This window comes from Sardina pilchardus, chromosome 5 (genome assembly GCF_963854185.1).
Source record: "Sardina pilchardus chromosome 5, fSarPil1.1, whole genome shotgun sequence".
NCBI lineage: Eukaryota > Metazoa > Chordata > Actinopteri > Clupeiformes > Clupeidae > Sardina > Sardina pilchardus.
The window spans coordinates 20,318,079-20,326,259 of NC_084998.1; the positions used below are offsets into that span (position 1 = coordinate 20,318,079).

The 8,181-nt window shown below is 38.8% G+C and overlaps 2 long non-coding RNA genes across 4 annotated transcripts; one reads left to right on the plus strand and one right to left on the minus strand.

Moving 5' to 3' along the window:
• The first annotated feature begins 564 nt into the window (after positions 1-564).
• Positions 565-5,508, plus strand: LOC134079570 (uncharacterized). Of its 3 annotated transcripts, none has more exons than XR_009939086.1 (6): positions 565-785; positions 3,446-3,548; positions 4,298-4,409; positions 4,583-4,635; positions 5,007-5,043; positions 5,241-5,508. It is a non-coding gene; the product is annotated as an uncharacterized LOC134079570 (long non-coding RNA). The 3 variants fall into 3 exon arrangements; XR_009939085.1 differs by lacking the exon at positions 565-785 and adding an exon at positions 2,661-3,258; XR_009939084.1 differs by lacking the exon at positions 565-785 and having other exon boundaries at positions 2,661-3,548.
• Positions 5,509-6,208: 700 nt separating this feature from the next.
• Positions 6,209-7,976, minus strand: LOC134079571 (uncharacterized). The gene is made up of 5 exons (XR_009939087.1): positions 7,892-7,976; positions 7,482-7,578; positions 7,287-7,387; positions 6,682-6,848; positions 6,209-6,574 (listed from the first exon to the last, which is right to left on the minus strand). It is a non-coding gene; the product is annotated as an uncharacterized LOC134079571 (long non-coding RNA).
• Positions 7,977-8,181: the final 205 nt, after the last annotated feature.

The window sequence follows — 8,181 nt, forward strand, 5'->3', positions numbered from 1 at the left end:
TTGTTGGTAATTGTTTCAGGACAAACATTTTAATGTATTTTTTTAAGTTGTTTACTCCTCTTGTTAAGTAGTATGACTTATTTTTTCTGAAATTTAGCATTGTTTTTGTTAAGACAAATACAATGTGATTTAGTCCAATTTTATTGTATTTTTTCCCCCCAGAGTTGCCCAGTGTTAAAGATGGCAGGTGAGTGTGACCGGGAGAAACATTCTATTATGCAAATTTCACAACCTATTATGCAGTGCGCTTTTCTGATAATATCCACAAACATATCCATATGTGTCAACTCTAAAATCTGTCTTTGAGGATTGTGAGATATCTGATGAGGTTCCAACTAATTTTATTTTGAATACTGGTGTCTTACTTGTGCCAATCTGAATTCAAACCTACATAGTGTTTTTGTTTTGATAGTGAAAGTTAAAACAAAATTATGTTTTATGTAATACAGACTACATTCTTCATTGGTTGCTAGATGCTATATCAAACTTCCAATTTGTGTGATACCCGTTTATCATGGCAGGATGAGGGCTGAACATTTAGTTAACCCATATGCTTGTTCAACAGGCAATGTATGTCCTTTTTTATCTGATGTGTAAGGTATTGGGTGCACTTTATTGTCAGTATCATCAAGTTAATGTTACTTTGCCTTTGGTAGTTTTAAATGCTCCAGGTCATTTCTATAATACTATGTTTTTGTTTACACAGAACTCTCCATTTGGTCTCTCAAACACTGGTGAAGATCCTGGAAAGCTCCTCTCGAGCCAGGAATGCTTACTTTAGGAAGGTTTGTTATTATGCATTCTCATATTCATATTTTTAATTTCATAGAGGGTCAGATATTGTTAATTTAAGAACCTTTTATATTCATTCTGCCCTCTGCTAGATAAACATTTTTAAGGAAATGGTGATGGTTGAGGCCTTTCTTGAGAATGGTAACCAATGGAACCTTTTTGTAAGTAACTATGTAATATACTGTGTCACAACCACCGGGCTCAAGGTAGCCGTGACATTAAGGATGGGGACCACACTGTAGCTAAAGGTTTTAAATATTATATTTATTGAAACATTAAAAAGGGTAAAGTCAGTATATGATAAAGAAAAGTGTAATGCAAAGTGTCTAGGGGTGATCAAACAAAGAGTGTAAAAACGCGACGTCTAGGTGCAAGCTGGCAACGGGTTGCGGCTCTCCCCAGAGGAGCAGCCATCGAGCGCAGAGAGCAGGCCCAAGCGAAGGGCATAGAGCAGAGCCAAGACCAGAGAGAACGCGTCCATTCATCCTTGTTATATAGCACCACCCATTACTCCAAACACCAATGGGGTCCTTGCTCTGCAAATCAGGGAAACAGATTCAAGGGGCAGAGCCCACACAGGCATTAGACCAGAGGGCGCAACCCCAGGACTGACCAGCAGGGTCTTAACAACTGTATCTATCTATTAAAGCAAGGAACGTCTGTCTGTGTGTCACTCTGTCTGTCTGTCTGTCTGTCTGTGCCACGCATAACTCTCGAACCGCTCATCCGACTGACCTAAAATTTGACACGGGTATTGCTAATGCCATGCGTGAGTGCAGTGCGAAGTTTGGTCGTTGTTGGACAACAAATGACAAAGATATCGTTAAATTAAGCGAAATACAACTCTACCGCAATCCCACAATTCTACCGCTCTCGCACTAGCCACTCCCCCTCACTCTCACTTACTCCAGCATAGAAACAAAAAAGCCCATTTCCCTGACACTCACGTTGCCAATCATGGAAATTACTATGTCTCACGTAAACAACGGACCGTTTCAAGATTGTTCATGTTGGATAAACATGCTGAGTCTGACACACATGCACCCGGCTGTTACAGTCACATGCACCAGGCTGTTACAGTCACGTAACGTTGCATAGCTTAGGCTATTCAACAACCGCGGTTGCCTAGCGCTTCTGTTGCCTGATCAGGCCGACACACACGTCGGTACCATTCTGTTAAAATTTGCATTTAAAACAGCAGCTCTTCACTCTATCTGGACATCGGCTACAGGCTTAACATTCATTCAAACATCACTCCGAGTTCATAGCACTGGCATATGGCCATGGTCATGCGGTTAACTTTAGACTATAATTTCCCAACAACAGCAAAAACGCACGGGTATGTAACATGTGTCTAATATTGCCATTAGCTGCAACTCAAACGCCTTTCCCCTTCACTTTTTTACTTTGCAAAGACAGTAAAAAGCTCTAACTGCACGGGCCTGATTCTACATCATCACCAATCTAACATGATCTACCTGCATCAACGTCATTGGGTAACATGTTTCTTGGAAAACATTGTTTGCACGGGCACTGCCCTAGTATTAGTAATTTATTGATCCATACAATTCATGCCCAACTAATAAGTTTTCTTTTGTATGCAGATATTACTGGGAGAAGAGTTATATATATATATGAACTCCCTTGGGGAATCTAAAGAGAGGATGGCGACCATAGTTCAAAACTGGAGGTACAAAATATGGCTACCCGATTATCACTGTACTACTGCTCTGTGAGGACCAAACAGGGTTAGAGTGCACGAAACAACCCCACTCCCCACCTGTCAATGAAGCCCATTTTTTGCATTCTAGCTATGCTGAATGTGAACTGTAACGTTTACGGTGAAATGTGGGGGTTGCACTACGTGTTGCAGTGATACATTTAAAATCCATTGTTTTCATAGCAGTCTAGTTCCATTGCAATTACAGCTGGAAACGGGCCTTAAAAGTTAGGCCTGACACGGCCCAAGCCCGACAAAATTCGTCCTGAACCCAACAAGTACATTTTGACAGCTTTTTAAAGCCCAAACCCGCTTACAGCCCGGAATTATTCAAATATGCACAGACACACAACTCCTCATTTTGTGTCAGGGGTATACATTTTAACATTACTCATTCATTTTTAACACCTAAACACTTTTACCATAACAAGTTAAAACAAAAACTGATGTTGGAGTTTTTCCTTGCCCCTATTGCTCATTGGTGCTCTTTGTTGTTAAGCGCTCTGAGACCTGCCTTTTGTAAAATCCGCTAAACAAATAAAATGTAATTGAATTAAACAATTTTAACACTTAAAAGAACTTATGTTCGTGGCTGGCTCAACCAAAATGTATGATAAACGCCACACTCTATCTTCTGCTTCACCTCATCAGCATCCATCCATCTATTGTGCTGGTGGAAATGCATCACCTGACCGCTCATTTACCCCGAAAGGCATGGCTCAAGCCCGAGTCAGACCCGGGCCCAGGTAAAATTAAGCCTGAATCAGTTGGGCCCAGTCGGGTTCGGGCAAAGATTTCCAGCAATACAGTCCATGGGATAAAGGAAGTGGGGATCACATCTCATTGTTTGGGGGGAGATGTTCGCTGACCCCTGTTTGACCCACTGTCTAATAATGAGTAGTACTTTACTAATTTTGTTTCTATTCTATTCAGTTCATTTGCTGAAGGATGGGGATGTCATGGCCCCTGGACACCGGTATCCATAAAGCATCCCCTGCAGATAGATGGGGAGTCATGTGGCGTTCATGTTGTTATGGTATTCATTATTGCTTTTGCCCTCCATTGTATTGTTGCTACACTGTTACAGTGTATCTACCTAGGTACAGTGGAATAATCGGTGTAACAATATGTTATATAGCATGTTCTAGTGTTGTACTTACCGGTACATTTTGTATTTTTGTGTACCTACATAATGTTGTTACAGTGTAATATTACGTTTTTTTTTTTTTTTTTTTTTTTTTAAATACCAGAACATCTTCACTATAATCTGTGTGTTACTAAGTTACTAGGCACTGCAAACTGAAGACATTGACTAGACTGGAACTAAGCAGGTTTTTTTTCCAAAGTAATGCTACTTCCCTTGAGCTTGCCACCCACAAAGTTGCCCAACATCAACGTGTCCTGTGCATTGATTCATTCGTTCCAGCATTAGCGTGCTTTGGGCCTCGGTCCAACCACCCTTCCTTGAAGAATTCAGCACTTTAGCAAAGTATTATAAAAACACCGGTACTTCATATTAGTGTATCAACGGTATGTATGGTATGTACACAAAAATACATGAGTAGAACACCAGTACATGCTATAACATATTGTTACACCGGTTATACCACTGTACTTAATTGGGTAGATACACTGTAAAAGTATACCTAGTGTTACCGTCATTTTTTACACCTTCAAAGCTACAAGCTTATTACAAGCTTTTTCATCTACCTGAACATTCATCAAGCTTAAGGTTGAAACTGCAACCTCTTATTAAGAGAAGTCTGACAATTTGTTTTTCTTCAGTATGCCCAGGCCATATTGACAGGGGATGCTCTTCAGCAGAGCCGTGTTTTGGATTTTGGACCCATTATGCAATTAAGACAACAGATGTGCAAGGATCTCTTTAATGCAACAGGTATGCAACATACAACTATGCATAGTTGAAGCATACAGTTTCTTAACCTAGTAATGCTGGTAATTTAAAACTAATCATTCTGCAAATAAGCAGATATTTATATTTTCAATTGAGTTTCCATTGCATTGAGCATTATTCTATGTAATTTGTACATTTATTCATTTCAATTGTAGACAGAACACAGACATGCAGTAACTGCCTGAACCCAGTGAGCACTGCAAACAAGGTAAAGTATACCATGTGATAATTTGTTAAAATGTTATTCCTAAATCCATATCTGTTTCAAAAGGCATATGAAACATATATGGACTTAAATGTAGAGTTTTCGGAATGGAGTGTGGTCAAAATATTCCGTTTATCAAATCCACACCCTAGTGTGTATCAGGTATTACAGTGTTAAAGAACGGTAAACAAAATGGTATGGTGTTAGTAGGAAGGTGCTGATGAAATTCTTATGGGGCTCTTCTGTTTCACTTCCTTTTTTTTTTTTTTCTTTTGTGTGTCCCATGCTGGAATGATTATCATCCAATCCTGATATCTGAAGTGAAAGTTAATTTCATCATCATTATTTGTATTAACTATTATCTGCAATTTAAGGTTTGGGGATCACCAAAGAAATGGCAGAAAAAACAAAGTAAGTATTTTGATGTCATTGTATTTTCTAGAATTGCTCTACTCCGCCAGGAAAGTTAATAATGCCAAAATATTAATGTCTAAATATTCGTCTCATATTTGCTGTGTCAGTACAGATTGTTTTGTGCCATCTTGAGTGGCATGCCATTTTCCTAACATTCTTTTTAATATATATATATTTTTAACTTTTCCCTATAGACAGACCCTCCACAAGATGAAGGAAAATGCCAACTCTACATATGATGTTAAAGAGACCCTATGCAACTTTCTGCAGGAGACGATCGCTCTTTGTTTACATCTGGAAGTCTGAGACGAAGAACCACGCTTGCAATTTATATATTTAAATATAGCCTATACATGTATAAATATACACGCTAAAGCTGTCGGGGAAGCTCTGCAGAGAAAATGCAAGCATAAAACGAGCGAAAACGAACAACGAAACCAGAGATGAAATCGCCAGTCCTGCATAGTTCCTCTTTAACTCATCATTTAGTTTAGAAACACACATTTGGGGCACAAGCCTTGAGCTTTGTCATTGAGTTTTTAATTGAAAAGGTAAACAACTTGCTTTAGATTTTATCACTAAAATCTAATGATAGCTTAGCTTCTTTTACCCTGTTCTTGGGTAACGTTTGCTTGTCAAAGAAATAAACATATATACAACAAAACTTCAAAAATTGGTACAGTCCAAGTGTTTGATTAGAATATGCTCATTCTAGTAGTCCTTGTTTTTTTTAGTCTTCACTGAGCCTCTGGATCGCTTTCTCACGGGGTAATCAGGGTTTTTTGGGCTCAGATAGATAGATAGATAGATAGATAGATAGATAGATAGATAGATACTTTATTGATCCCCAAAGGGAAATTCAAGGTCCCAGCAGCTTAAGACACCACACACAACATACAGTACAATGTAAACAATGTAAACAGGAAGATTAAAAAGCAAATCAACAATCAACAATGACTAAAGGAGCAGTAGAATACTATAGATAAGGTATGCATGAATGTACTGAGGATTGGTACTGATGTTGGTGTTCTGTTGGTGTGTTGTGGCTTTGCAGATCGACCTGGTGTCTACCTTGCGTTTTCTAGATGGATATAATGGCATGATTTTCTTGCCATTATCATTGATAATGGCGGGGTAGGGGTCCTTGCTTTCTTTGCCCCTGTCTGCCTCTAAAACATGAAAATGTAACCCATCAATCATTTCCTTTATTGGATCAGGAGTTTCTGTCCAGCTACTGATGATTTTTGCAACACTAATTTCTCAACAGTAGTTACACATGGGTACCACTTGCTAAGGTTGGCAATGACACTGCACTGTGTGAAGAAATCGGTGCCAAACTGTCGTTAACACATTCAGTTGTTGCTTCTGTCTGCAAAGAGGGGGGGTGGCTGAATTTGTTCTTCACACGCCCAGCATACTGTAACTCCCTCATTATGCTGAAGTAATCTGCTTTTTCAAGGAGGACATGTATTAGGTCATCTACAGTATACGCAGATTCCTAACGCCTCCAAGAAACTGGTATTTGAGCCTGTAAAACACACAAATAATTATTAATGCGTGAAAACTAAAATATTAACAGATATGTGCAAGTAATAAAATAAGCAAGAGTGAGCAATTAAATAGTTTGTAGCTTACCGTTCAATGACATTGTTCGTATCAGTGTTCAAATGCTCAAAGCAACGTCCGTAATCGGACTACATGTGACCAATCTCTTCCCAGTGTCTTGTGAAATACTGCCACTCAGCTGGGTGTTGTCTGAACATTTTGTTGAACTTCTTGGCTGTGGTCTCAAATTCTGCCTCCTTAAAAGTATCATAGAACACATTTTTTGACCATCAGAAGTTGTTCTTTGAAGTTCAATAATAGCGTATGCACTTTTGTGCGTCTGAAAGTGACCCAGGAGCACTGCTAGAGTGTCTTATACCGGCTCATTTCAAAAAGGGTAGAACGAAACTATTCATATTTGAACATTGTAATAATTGTTTTGAAAATGTGGCACTTGTTTGGACAAATGCTTTATAGCAACTGAAAAAATGTAATGTAAAGATGGACCAATTTTACTTGTTGCAATCTATTGAACACTACACAGTTTGCATTAGTCAGTTTCTCTTACTGGCATAATGCTCACCTAAAACCTCCACCGTCTGCAGACATGGAAAGGTGCACAAAGACTTTGCAGACTAGGTCATTTGTGCAGACAATAGCCTAAATCAGTATCATAACAGATTTGAAATACTTACAGTTTTACAGGTCTTCAGTTTGCAAAAGAAAGAAATTCAATGTTCAAGTTGGAAGGTCCATGCACTCCAAACTCTGTTTTGGATAACCATCTTTGAACAGCCTGTGGATTAGTGAAAGAACAATGTAAGACTCACATTAAATCTTAGAGTGCAAAATGTAAATATTAAAGCTGTATAATAAACCTATGCATCTACCTGCAAGAAGTGATACCAGCACAAAAGGATATAAGATTCAGGGAAAATGCTTGATAAAGCATTAATTTCAGCATAGTCTTTGTCAACCACAAATGCTCTAAAAAAGAAAAAGAACATATAACTTCTCCTTACTTCCTACCAACAGATTTCTAGTTTTGTAATATTTGGCAGTTCTTTAAAGATAAACTCTCAAAGGTCCAAAACTAAGGTTTTAAGTGCCCAAACTTTTTGCAGTGCCATGTGTTCTTTATGGCACAAAAAATAACTATACATCCATGTTTATAGGAAATATTAACCATTAAATACATTTCCATTGTATGTAGACACAACACTTATCATTCCTACATCTTGCACATCAAGGGAGAGCGCTGGATTCCCTGGATTTAGGATTGCAATTAGTTACAACTCACCTGGGAGGGTGCTGGAACGGTATCCTCAGTTGCTCAAGAACCTGCTCTAAGGTGGTCTGTTGTTCATTGCTCGTCCATGACCATCTCTTACAAGGAGTGTAAGCAAGGGGAAGTCATACTGGTTGACACAGTGGGTGGTGTCCACAAACACTATCTGCTTGCCGTACTGCACCAGGTTTGACTGATGTTCTGATGTTGTCAATGTCTCGTGGTGTGGCAAAGAATGTCCTATCACTAATGTCACTGTGTCTTTGAATAACAAAAACATTGAGTTTTGCCTTCTTCGATCC